Consider the following 12,415-nt stretch of genomic DNA (forward strand, 5'->3'; position numbering starts at 1 on the left):
CATTTGCCAGTTCCTTCATTACTCTGAGGTGAATCCCATCCGGGCCCATAGCCTTGTAGGTGTCCAACTGGCACAGCAGGTCACTAACCGTCTCCTCCTGGATCATGGGAGGTTCACACAGCCCCCTGTCCCTAACTTCAGGCTCTGGGGGCCGAGTCTCCTGAGGACAACCAATCTTGACATTAAAGACCAAGGCAAAGAAGGCATTGAGCACCTCTGCCTTTTCCTCATCCCCTGACACTGCACTACCCTCCTCATTCAGCAAGTGGTGGAGGCTCTCCTTGACCCTCCTTTTGCTGTTGATGTATTTGTAAAAGCTTTTTTTGTTATCTTTGACTGTAGCAGCCAAATCGAACTCTAATTGAGCTTTGGCCCTTCTAATCTTCTCCCTACACGACCTGGCCACGTCCCTATAGACCTCACAAGTTACCCGACCCTTCTTCCAGAGCAAGTAGGCTCTCTTTTTTTCCTTAAGTTCTAGTCTAAGTTCCCTGGTTAACCAGGCCAGTCTTTTTCCCCGACGGCTTGCCTTCCTACAGACTGGGACAGCCTGCTCCTGAATATTTAGCAATTCCCTTCTGAAGCATGTCCAGCCTTCCTGGACTCCTTTGCCCTTCAGGACCGATTCCCAAGGGACTCGGTCCACCAGCCTCTTAAACAGGCTAAAGTCTGCCCGCCGGAAATCTAAGGCAGAAGTTCTACTCTTGCCCCTCCTTACTTCCCCCACTATCGAAAACTCTAACATTTCGTGGTCGCTACTCCCAAGACGGCCACCGACCCTCACATCTCCCACTAGTCCTTCTCTGTTCACAAACAACAGGTCAAGCAGGGCCCCTCCTCTAGTGGGCTCATTTACCACTTGCATGAGGAAGTTGTCCTCCACACATTCTAGGAATCTCCTAGATTGCTTCCTCTCTGCCATGTTGTATTTCCAGCAGACATCCGGCAAGTTGAAGTCGTCCACGAGAACAAGGGCCGGTGACGGGGCGGCTTCTGACAGCCGCTTGTAAAACGCCTCGTCCGCCTGCTCATCCTGGTTGGGTGGTCTAGAACAGACTCCCACCGTAACGTCCACCCTGCTGACCTTCCCCCTGATCTTCACCCATAAACATTCAACCTTGTCATCCTCACCATCTTCCTCAATTTCAACACAGTCCAAGCACTCCCTAACATATAGCGCTACCCCACCGCCTCTCCTGCTTCGCCTGTCCCTCTTAAAGAGCTTACAGCCATCCATAGCAGCACTCCAGTTATGAGAGTCATCCCACCATGTTTCTGTGATGGCAACCACATCATAACCTTCCTGCTGTACAGTGGCCTCTAGCTCTTCCTGTTTGTTGCCCATACTGCGTGCACTGGTGTAAACGCACTTCAGCTGGGCTAGCGGCCTTGCCCCTGACACAGGCCTGTCACCCCTAGGTTCATTTGTGGCTGCCCTGGTCTTATCCCCCTCCCCCATCGAACCTAGTTTAAAGACCTCTTGATCAGCCCTGCCAACTTCTGGGCCATAACCCTTTTCCCCTTCTGACTCAGCTGTTCCCCATCCGGCATAAGCAGGCCTGGTGCCATGAAAGCCACCCCGTGGTCAAAGAACCCAAAATCCCACCTCCGGCACCAGTCTCTTAGCCACATATTAATCTGTTGTACTTTCATAGTCTTTTCCCTATTTTCACCAAATACCAAAGGAATTGAAGAGTGTATCACCTGCGCACCTACTCCCTTTACCAAACGCCCCAGGGCCCTGAAGTCCCTTTTGATTGCCCTGGGACTTCTCTCTTCAATCTCATCCCTACCCACCTGGAATACTAATAGTGGGTAGTAGTCAGAGGGCCTCACCAGTTGAGGAATCCTCCTGGCAACATCCCTTACCCGAGCCCCAGGGAGGCAGCAGACTTCCCTGTGAGTCGGGTCTGGCCTGCATATGGGGCCCTCCGTTCCCCTTAGCAGGGAGTCGCCTATAACAATTACTTTTCTTTTCTCCTTTTTGGAGCTGGTTGCAACCCTCTTACTTGGTTGGTTCTGTTTACATAGCCCCATAGAGGATCTTTCACGTAGATTTGTGTCTTCCTGACACTCAGGAAGACGCTCAGGCTCCAGCGCCTCACACCTATTCTGCAGGGGGACGTGGGGAGGGGAGGAAGGTCGGGATGGGATTCGCCTGCCACCCCGAGCAGGGACCTGCCTCCATTCCCCCCCATCCCCTAGGTCTCCTCCTGCTCCTTGTGGAGGAGGAAGAGGATCCTCCACTACCCGGGGAGCATTAGGCCTGTCCGTTTTCCCCAGGACAGGCAGGGAACAGCACTGCCCACCATCCTCTTCCTGGGATGCTCTTGTACTCCTTAACCTTTCCACCTCCTCCTTGAGTAGGGCCACCAAGGAGATCAGGTCGTTGACCTGTTCATACCTCACACAGGTCAGAGTCTGCCAGAGTCTCTGTCCTTGGAGATATTCAAACTTTGACTGGACAGCTTTGAGCAAGACGTCAGACCAGATGACTTCCAGAGGTCCCTTTCAACTGAGTTAGTCTGTGATTCTAATATTTCTTTAGGTTTTAATAGAAGTAGAAGCACCTTGATCTTTTCCATTTTGCCACTGCAGCAGCAGATGCTGCTTTACTTCCTGACTACAAACACATGCTGGTTCTCTTTTGAGCAGGAATGGACTACCAGAAAATCTGTTACAAGTATACATCACTTGTACATGGCCTAAATCCTGAAGTCAGCCAAAATTCTTTCTCGAGTCATAGAATCATAGAATCATAGAATAGTTTGGGTTGGAAGGGACCTTAAAGATCATCTAGTTCCAACCCCTCTGCCACAGGCAGGGACACCTTTCCTCCAGACCAGGTTGCTCAAAGTCTCATCCAGCCTGGCCTTTAACACTGCCAGGGAGGGGGCAGCCACAGCTTCTCTGGGCAACCTGTTCCAGTGTCTCACCACCCTCACAGGAAAGAATTTCTTCCTAATATCTAATCTAAATCTACCCTCTTTCAGTTTAAAACCATTCCCCCTCAGCCTGTCACTACTTGCCCTTGTAAAAAGTCCCTCTCCCACTTTCCTGTAGGCCCCTTTCAGATACCGGAAGGCTGCTATGAGGTCTTCCTGGAGCCTTCTCTTCTCCAGGCTGAAGAGCCCCAACTGTCTCAGCCTCTCTTCATAGGAGAGGTGCTCCAGCCCTCTGATCATCTTCGTGGCCCTCCTCTGCACTCGATCCAACAGCTCCATGTCCTTCTTATGTTGGGGGCTCCAGAGCTGAATGCAGTATTCCAGGTGGGGTCTCACAAGAGTGGAGTAGAGGGGCAGAATCACCTCCCTTGACCTGCTGGCCACACTTCTTTTGATGCAGCCCAGGATACGATTGGCCTTCTGGGCTGCAAGTGCACGTTGCCAGCTCATGTTGAGCTTCTCGTCAACCATCACCCCCAAGTCCTTCTCCTCAGGGCTGCTCTCCATCCATTCTCCACCCAGCCTTTATTTGTGCTTGGGATTGCCCCGACCCACATGCAGGACCTTGCACTTGGCCTTGTTGAACTTCATGTGGTTTGCACAGGCCCAGCTCTCAAGCCTGTCAAGGTCCCTCTGGATGGCATCCCTTCCCTCCAGCGTGTCGACTGCACCACACAGCTTGGTGTCGTCAGCAGACTTGCTGAGGGCGTACTCAATCCCACTGTCCATGTCGCCGTCAAAGATGTTAAACAGGACTGGTCGAACACAACAACAACAGTCAACACAACAACTCTTCTTAAGTGAGTCTTGCCTGACAAAGGGCTTATGCAAGTTTCCAGTGAAGTCTTCATTAAATGCAAGACAAAATGTAAAGGAAATTCTAGGCATTGTTGCAGCTCAAGTGACCACTACCATTGCTTCCTTGCTCTTACCTCCAACACCACCACTAAAGGGAAGCCCAAGTCAGTAAGACTGGCTGAACTTTATCCTTAACTAGGGCTACAGTTCGAGAACAGACACTAATTGCTGGACTTAAAAAAAAACAAAAAAACAAAAAACCAAAAAAAACACAAACCAAAAAAAAAAGAGCTTGAGAGGGTCTCAATAAGCTAACCTGTCCATTCTCCTTCCCCAGTGTTCTCTAAGAGTCATTTAAGGACCACTTTTAGTATTTCAGTAATTATTCTAATAAATTATTATTTTCCAAATAAGTTATCTGTACTGCAGTTTTCTTATTGTAGCATTATTACCCCAAACATTTTGCTATTCCCAGATATTCTGGATTACAAACACGACCACAGAGTTCAAGATAGCTGGAGACTAGTTACAGACTGCTCTGCAACAGTGCTGTCAATTGCTGGAAGAGATGCAGAAGGATGAGCCATCACTATTAACATTCCCTTCTTCAATAAGTACAGGATCACAGCCTGTCAATTCAACCACAACACAAACGAAAGAATTTTAAGCAGAGAAAAGTTTTCAAACAAACAACATTTATGCACAAAATGCTTAAAAGTTAAGGGTTTAAACAAGATGTCCCAGCTCAGCCATGCTTTTTTCTAATTGGCTTTATTTCCAAGGGTATAAATAAACTTTGCTAGAACAGTCAAGCATCTAAATACATGTAGGTATGCCTGGAAATATACATCTCAGCTGCACATGCAATTTGTGCAGGGACTAAATTAGCATCAAATTCATTACATACCACTACTGTGACAGTAGCTGGCCATGGCATTTTTCTGCATACACTTGTTTTCTAAAATTATTCGAATACCTACTAGTGAGTTATCCACTATAAATGCCTGCAGAGACATGATGTAAAGTCTCTGACATGGAATAGATCTCTCTTCGTTAATATTTTCTCACGTCTTTCATCTAACATGCTATAAACGGCTTATTTTGAATGAGCAAACATTTCAGATGTACCAAAAGAATGCCTGCAGCCCTGAAAAATGAAAGGCAATAATTCTGTTTCATACCAATCTTGAAGTAAAGCAAAACCTCATTAGCTTTCTGGTTATACAAAAGAAATGTTATAAAAAGTTTGCTGTAATCTGTTTTTCTACCATTCTTTTGAAAAACAATATGTACTAAGATTGCAAAGTACAGTATACAAATAAATATGCCAAGATTGCTGCCAATTCTTCAGACTTAGGAATTACTTGAAAGGATACGGGAGGTTGGTAATATATCCCACAACACTGACTAGCTAATACTCTTCCAGATATTTGGGAGTGGAGACAGAAGTTAAAAAAATCATTTATCAACTGTTACTTTGTTTCCTGTCAATTGTCTGGCCTTTCCAACTTGACAAATCCCAACCTTTTCCACATGTAACAAACTAATCTTTACCTCCTCCTTTTTCTTTTTAATTTGCCATACAGAACTTTTGTCCCAATTCACTCAATCTGATTTTTTTAAAACAGAAACCTTTATAGGTCTAAGCAAACTCCTAGTTTAGGTTGTCCTGTTTGCTATATTCAATAAAATTAGTTCATTATCAGTGGTCCCGATAAAATCTGAAGCCACAAGCGAAAACAACTGGCAATGCAGAAAAGCCTTTCAACAAGCGAACACCAGCCTCTAGTAGCAAGCTGAAGGAGAACAGTTGCTTTCAGCAACCCCTGAAGCGAAGTGAACTGTCAGATGCCAAAGACATGTGATTTGACACTATACATAAGCAAAAGGCACTGCTCTGTTAATTCTGGAGCATGACACAAGTGCCCAGTAGCAATTCCAAATTTTCAAAGTAGAGAAAGCAATTAGGGAAGAGGTTAGGTTTGATCAAACTTTCTGCAGATATTGAGTGTCAGCATCATAGCTCCTGATCTCTGCTCAGAGAAGTCACCCCTCCAGCCCTCCCACTACCAAAACCTTGCCATGTAAACTCTATACAATCACAGGCTAGAGATGTCCCTCTCTAAACTGAACTTCCTCTTCTGCTGGAATCAAGAGCTACAGCACCTTGATTTATATGCATACGAAATGAGTTTTACTAACAAAACTGCTGCACAGATAATGATACCTTCTATATAGTATCATCCTTTTGCCTACTGTGTTCTTCCTCATTAGGAAATGGATTTTAATTTAAGAATTTTTCCTTGAATTATGTTTCTTGCTTTTCTTCAGCGATAAGACTTCAGTGTCAATTCTTATTTCTTCTTACTTGTTAGCCATAATCCTAGTAATGCTTTGGCTGCAGCGTTAGCCTGTTTGCTTGGGACATAGTTTCTAACTATAAAAGACGCATACCTCCGCTGCTCCTCCATCTCTCGTAGAAGAGTTCCACCCCATCCCTAGCAAGCATAGAATCATCATAGAATCACAGAACCGTTTGGGTTGGCAGGGACGTTAAAGATCATCTAGTTCCAACCTCCTGCCATGGGGAGGGACACCTTCCACTAGACCTGGTTGCTCAAAGCGCCATCCAACCTGGCCTGAGTAGGTACCACCCAACAGTGTCTGTCTGTCAGCTGAAAGTTAATCCTTATTTTGTTCAGGTTCCTTGATTACAGAGCCTCAGGTACTGTTAGTGCCAACATAATGGAGATTGGACCATACAGCTGAAGGAAGGTGGCTGCCTATCACTCCTAGCAGTAGCCCAGTCTTGGAGTTAAGACAACCACGAACCCTTAATGCTGACCATCAATTTCTCAGTACCCTCAAATGCTTCAGTTAATTACTAGATTTCACAAGCTAGCTCCTATTATCCAAAGAGATCAGCCGTGCTCTTCCCAGACGATCTCCCTCCCTTCCCAAAATAAGGCTTCCACTGAATCAACGCCTTCTAAACTCTCCCTGGTTATGCAGCAAATAGCACACCGTCACAGCATAAGTCTGGCTTATATAACTTAAGTGCTGCCTCAGCATTCTGCTCCATTCTATTACTTGCAACAAAAAAAAAAGACTATGATCTTCCACATAACATGCACTAAATCCACTGTATGAAACCACAACATTACATACCATTTCAGTCCTCAGAGGCAACACCTTGATTCTTTACTCAACCCTCTAAGCATCTGCCAATAGTTGCACACAACTGCCTATAATTGCACGCATTTTAAAAGAGCGGAAGTTGGTAATCAGGTTACTCTCCAAAACAGGGATCTGAGTAGAAGTTCTGAATCGCTTTCAGAAGGAAGAATTAGAGTTTATTCTCCATGGGAAAAATATACATACCCCCTCCACATACCCCGTAAGTCATCCCTACTAACATCTCATTTTTTACTTGCATATGGCTAGTGCTTTTATATACACGGTCATTCTAAAACATTTTCCAAACTGGCATGCTACGTACTTCGTTTTTCCCTTAAATTTCATTTTTGCTGTGTAGAAACAAATTTCAGGACAAAGATATTTGTTATTATCACATATGGCCCCAACATCAGTTGTTTATTGGCTAAAGCTGCTAAGAAATCAGAAAATATGTAAAAAACTGTGATTAATTCAAATAATTCAAAGTTTCACTTTCTGTTGACCACAAGTACAATTGTACAGCTATTGACAAGTTAAAAATAAAAGCCTTAGGTACACAGAAATACTTCTTTATGTACACAATGTTTTCTTATCTCATTCAGAGCAAGAAGTCTTTTGCAGGGACATCATGAGCAGATTTGCACTGAACAATGAAGTTTTATTTAAGCAGTCAGCAGTGAAGGTCTTGATTTTTTTTTTTTTAGTTTGGCAGAATTCAGTTTTTCCACAAAAACAACTAGCACACTAATATGGAAAAATCAAAGTAAAAAGATCTCGTTTTACCAACAAAGATAGCTCAAATTCATTTTTTTTTTTAAATAATTCCACAGCAAAAACTAATTTTAAAACATTTTTCCAGTTGGTGTCTTTTTAAACAATCTTTGACAAACTGCAGGTCTATGTAACAGGACTGCAGTGCTTGCCTGTCACCTCCAAGACTTGGCTGCAATTCCAATGCAGTGGTGATCACAACCTGTCCCCTCATGAGTGGGCTTCCAAGTCTTACTTCCCAGAAAAGGCACCCACAAGAAAATCATGTCTTAATAACTACAAGAAAAACTGCACTCTATGACGGTGCTGTGTGTTGGGTTTCTTTTTTAAATGAGAAAGTTCTACCTTACTTTTTTTAATACTACATTTAAATTTCACAGGATGCTGGCACTACAACCATTCGGTTTTATTTATGCTTCCTAATGACCAGTTTCATAATAGCTACGTAAGAGTAATGTCACCAACTTCCCTACACTGACAATCTAATTATATTGAATTGTGTTTTCTATGCAATACTGTTGGGTATAAATAATTATTCCTCCAGAAAAGTAAGCACTTAATCCTTCTTAAGGAGCAGAAGGAGTACTGAATATTCTTCTGAATCTACTGATACACCCTAAGATACAGGGTAGTTCCCTGAAATTAACATAATTTTTTTTTTAAATCCTCCTCAACTTCGAAGAAATTCCACGACTTAGTTAATTGTGAGGAAAGAATAAACAGATACACCAGCCAAAATGTTAGTCTAAACTCAGCAGGAATTTGAGAGTCCACAGGCAATTTATCATAGAATCACAGAACGGCTGGGGTTGGAAGGGACCTTTAAAGGTCATCTAGTCCAAGGTTGGGAGACCTTATAGCAGTGAGCAGGGACATCTTCAACTAGATCAGGTTGCTCAGAGCCCCATCCAACCTGACCTTGAATGTTTCCAGCAATGGGGCATCTACCACCTCCCCGGTCAACCTGGTCCAGTGTTTCACCACCCTCATAATAAAAAATGTCTCCCTTATACCTAGGTCTGAATCTCCCCTCTTTTAGTTTAAAACCATTACCCCTTGTCCTATCGCAACAGGCCCTGCTAAAAAGTTTGTCCCCATGTTTCTTACAAGCCCCCTTTAAGTACCGGAAGGCTGCTAGAAGATCTCCCCAGAGCCTTCTCTTCTCCAGGCTGAACAACCCCAACTCTCTCAGCCTTTCCTCATAGGAGAGGTGTTCCATCCCTCTGATCATTTTTGTGGCCCCCCTCTGGACCCACTCCAACAGCTCCATGTCTTTCTCGTGCTGAGGACCCCAGAGCTGGATGCAGTACTGCAACTGCAGGTGGGGTCTCACCAGAGTGGAGTAGAGGGACAGAATCACCTCCCTCGACCTGCTGGCCACACTGCTTTTGATGCAGCTCAGTCAGAGCTATCTTACTGCAGGATTTACTTGTACTTTACTAGTACCTTACATTATCTGGGAGTATGACTTCCCCAGCTTAAGGGGAAAAAAGTAAGGGCTTATGCTAATTGTTTCTTCATAGCATAAAGTTATCATAGGCTTCCAGTATCATCTCTGCATTACATCACTGTCTCTGAAGAAAAGCTTCATCACTTTTTTGTGGAACTTAGAATTGGCTGTTGTAAAAAGGAAGATTAAATAATTTAAAAGTATAGGGACTGGGGGGGATTGGCTGTGGTGGTCACTCTCCTCTTTACAAATTCATTTATGAATGCTGTCATATGAACAAGTAATAACAACATAAAATCAAGTAAAGTCTTCAAGTGTCAATCCTGCCTGTTCTTCAGCCATTTTTCCTGTGCTTTGAATACAATGGAAATGTTTGAAATGATCAACACAAAAGGAAATACTACAGAAAAACTCAAAGACAAGAAAAACCCGAGGAATTAAACATCAGTGCTCCCATAAGCACCCACTGTTCAGGTCACAAAATAACCTTGCCACCAAACTGGAAGTGTGGAAACATTCTGAGTAAAGTGATTACTTTTATTAGAAAGTGTCAGTAACTTACAAAAAGAACTATAATATGCAAAACCTGAATGAAATAAATAAAAAAACAGGTATAACAAAGTAACATAGCTACTTCCCAATCTGTTCCCAGGTTTTCAGGTATTTTCAAGAAGTAGAAATTATCAATTAAACTGTTTTCAAATAAGACTCTTATATTCAACAGAAATAAAAAGGAATGTTGAGAGTAAGCAGTGGAAGATACATAAATCCAAGTGAAAAAAATCAGAATATTTAAGGCAACGCATCTGTGCTACCCTGTATATAATGCCCCACAGAAATACCAGATATAAAGCTATTTTATAGCTTTAACTAGCCAGTTTAGGCCTTGGAAGCAAAAGCAGCTCTCACAAGGAACTATTTCAACACCGGTACTGCTTCTGCTGCTTACTCTCAAATACCACCATACCTTATGCCACCTGTTCCACCTGCTCTTTTCAGCCACGATCAAATTTGAGGAACTCTGCTTCTCAATGAAATAGGGTTAAGTTACTTCATTTACAGCACACACATTGCTGGGGGTTTTTAATAGCAACCGATGGATCATTTAAGTATAGTTGTTTACAAAGCTAGTATGTCCTTCCTCCACCCTGTTTATAGTCCTCACTGATCCTTCTCTCATCACAGCTACACACTGGCATAGTGTAAGAGGCTAAGTATATGTAGTGAATCAGACTCTGGTCAGCAGCATACACATTTATGCTACCTTACTGCAGGATTTACTTGTACTTTACTAGTACCTGACATTATGTTTTGCCTGTGTTAAAAGCGCTGCTAGTGTGGGCACAGGTAAACAGACAAACCACACGCGTACAACCTTCATAATAATACTATCCCAGCACGCAAAACAAAGTGTAAGTAGCATTAAGGGGAACCTCTGTATCTGCAACACACTTCATACTAAGCGTTTCTGCAGTTTATCAAAGAACAATCTAATCTTCTTTCCAAAGATCTATTTAACTTCATATATAAAATGCACCCATTAAGATGTCAGAATTACCAGGCTGGAAGTCTTGATTATTTTATTGCCAGAATAAAGTTATTTTGCTTCAGAAAAAGTAGTTTTGCATACAAACCCAACTACACACCCAATAAAGACAAAGGAATTATCTAGAGTTGTGAATTACTATTTCTGTGCTCACACTGCGCAAGGTATGAGTTTCTTCACCCATAGCATTATTTTTGCCCCGATGGAAGTGGAAGCAAAATTGAAAACTGCAATTTAGAGTGAGGGGGCATAATTCTGAGCAGAAACGTAGAGTGGCTACTTAGGACTGAGTGAACAGAAGCCTCCAACACATAGATTTTATGGCCGAGCTGAGAACACATGGTTGGAGTAAAGGAAAGACATCTAGGCCTGAACATTCTTCCTCTATAAAACATCTGGCATGTTCAATTTTAAATTTGAGGGTTTTAAAATTAAAAAAACTGCAGAATAAAAGTTTCTGGAGTAGGGATTAAAAAGCCTTAGATATCAATATATTTGCTAGATTCCTCACCTTTGTAATCAGGGAACTCAAGAAACTCAGACTCAGCAAGCCCTTTAACTTAAGTTTTCTGGAGATTCAATTTAAACTGATCTGAACCCAGTCAGTCGATGATACATAATAAAGTTATCCAATACCTATAACACTTCTCTGCATAAAAGGACAAACGCTACGTTGGAGACCGACTTCTTAGAAAAAACTGCAGAATAATAATAAGGAAGCACTGGTTACTAGTGCTCAATTTGGATTTTTGTCCATTGCATCCAATCATCTTCACCTTCCTCGTTTGCAAAGGATCTATTTTACACCTCTTGTTCTTTCAGGTTATCTTCTCATTTTGTTTTCCATAATCATGAAAAGTGATAAGAAGGGAGAAAATGAGCAATGGACAGTGGACAACTTACAGGCTATATCCCCTTAAATACAGAGGATTATACTGAAAAATCTAATATTGAAGTGGATGACACAACAGTTTCTGAAACTCTCATAAGGAAAATTACATTCTATATAAGCTAAACGTAGCTACGTAGATGTGCTTTTACACAGTCCATCTTCATTTTTGTACCATAGTAATCTCTCAACTTTAAAGGCCTAAGTAGTATTAACTGAGAGCTAAGAGGTGATCGACATTTAATTGGCTCTTAAAAATGTACAGCTTTGCTTTCACACCTAATAAGGTAGACTAACAGCAAACAGTCAGCTTTTGAGCATTATTAGATAAAGGGCCAAGAGGGCTTTTGAGAAACAGGACAGCTGCAATAACAGGAGCATGCTTGCATTATATAATTTAATTGTGCAGAAATTTTTAATATAGCTGTTAAAAAAAAAAGCAGCACAGTGAGCAGAGTAATGCACTTGGGTGCTGCATCAAGTTCATGCTATTCTGTTACCACAAAACGAACTCATGTAACATCTACTGCTTATTGCAGACACCTCAGCTTATTCAGAGCTGGCTTTGATATCTACACATGGCTTGAAGTGCCTTATTTAATCATAGCTCAAGTTACAAAGATGCAGGGTGCTAGAACAACATTACAGTGTTGAAAGATATTACTACATCTGTAGTAACAGTTGGAAATGGAGGTTTTTGTTCCTCACTACAGTTACTTCTATAATGATTGACACAAGGCCATGCACTATCTCCTGAGGGTCTACTGAGGTTTTCATATGGACAGAAAAGATATTAAGCACACGTAGCCATGAGACGGAACAACGCTCAAGCAGTCTTC

At 42.5% G+C, this 12,415-nt stretch overlaps 1 protein-coding gene across 2 annotated transcripts in view; it reads right to left on the bottom strand.

The window, feature by feature from the left end:
• CYB5R4 (cytochrome b5 reductase 4) overlaps window positions 1-12,415 on the bottom strand; it is a 46,876-nt gene that overhangs the window by 14,248 nt on the left and 20,213 nt on the right. The window lies entirely within an intron of this gene.

The sequence above is a fragment of the Nyctibius grandis genome, chromosome 1, assembly GCF_013368605.1.
Source record: "Nyctibius grandis isolate bNycGra1 chromosome 1, bNycGra1.pri, whole genome shotgun sequence".
NCBI lineage: Eukaryota > Metazoa > Chordata > Aves > Nyctibiiformes > Nyctibiidae > Nyctibius > Nyctibius grandis.